We start from the raw sequence: 695 nt of genomic DNA, 5'->3' as shown, positions 1-695 counted from the left end.
TAGCTCAGTGGTTAACGCTTCTGACTTTGAACATCGAATACGCAGGTTCGATCCCTGTTGAAGTCTAGAAAAAAGAAGTCTGATGAAGAGATGTGGTGATCTCCGAAATAGTGCTATAACTTACTTCTACCGCTTAGACTTTGTTGCTTTTTCAATTTTTCCTAATAAACAATCGTGGTACAAAGCGCAATAAAAATATTAAAAATACATTAATTTTTTTTTAATGATATCAAAACTTCTAAAATCACAAACATATCGCTACCTTAATATAGAAAGGCCCTATCTGACATCGTCGCTGATATACAAAAAGCCGTAACTAACTAAAAATCGAAAATTTACGTTTTAATTGATTATGATGCATTTGATCGCATTATGTGGCCCCAAATCGTTTTATGCAATAAAAGATTTTAGTTAGTTACGGCTTTGTGCATTTCTATATTAAGGCAACGATATGTGGTTTTATCAGAAGTTCACAAATGTAACGTGGCAACTTAGCTCGTTTTCACATTTTTCGGTCCGAAATTGTAAAATTTTTCTCCATGACGCGCCACAATTTTTGTACAGGTGGGTCAATGTGCCTTGAACACCATGTATATATGTATATACAAAGAAATTATTTTATTCATTTTTTAATATTTAATTTTCTATACTTCAAAGCGTTTATAAAAATATATTTACATATATGCACGGACGAT

The sequence above is a fragment of the Rhagoletis zephyria genome, unplaced genomic scaffold, assembly GCF_001687245.7.
Source record: "Rhagoletis zephyria isolate East Lansing unplaced genomic scaffold, Rhagoletis_zephyria_1.1 Rzeph_scaffold_01823, whole genome shotgun sequence".
Lineage (NCBI taxonomy): Eukaryota > Metazoa > Arthropoda > Insecta > Diptera > Tephritidae > Rhagoletis > Rhagoletis zephyria.
This window is presented reverse-complemented; position numbering follows the sequence as displayed.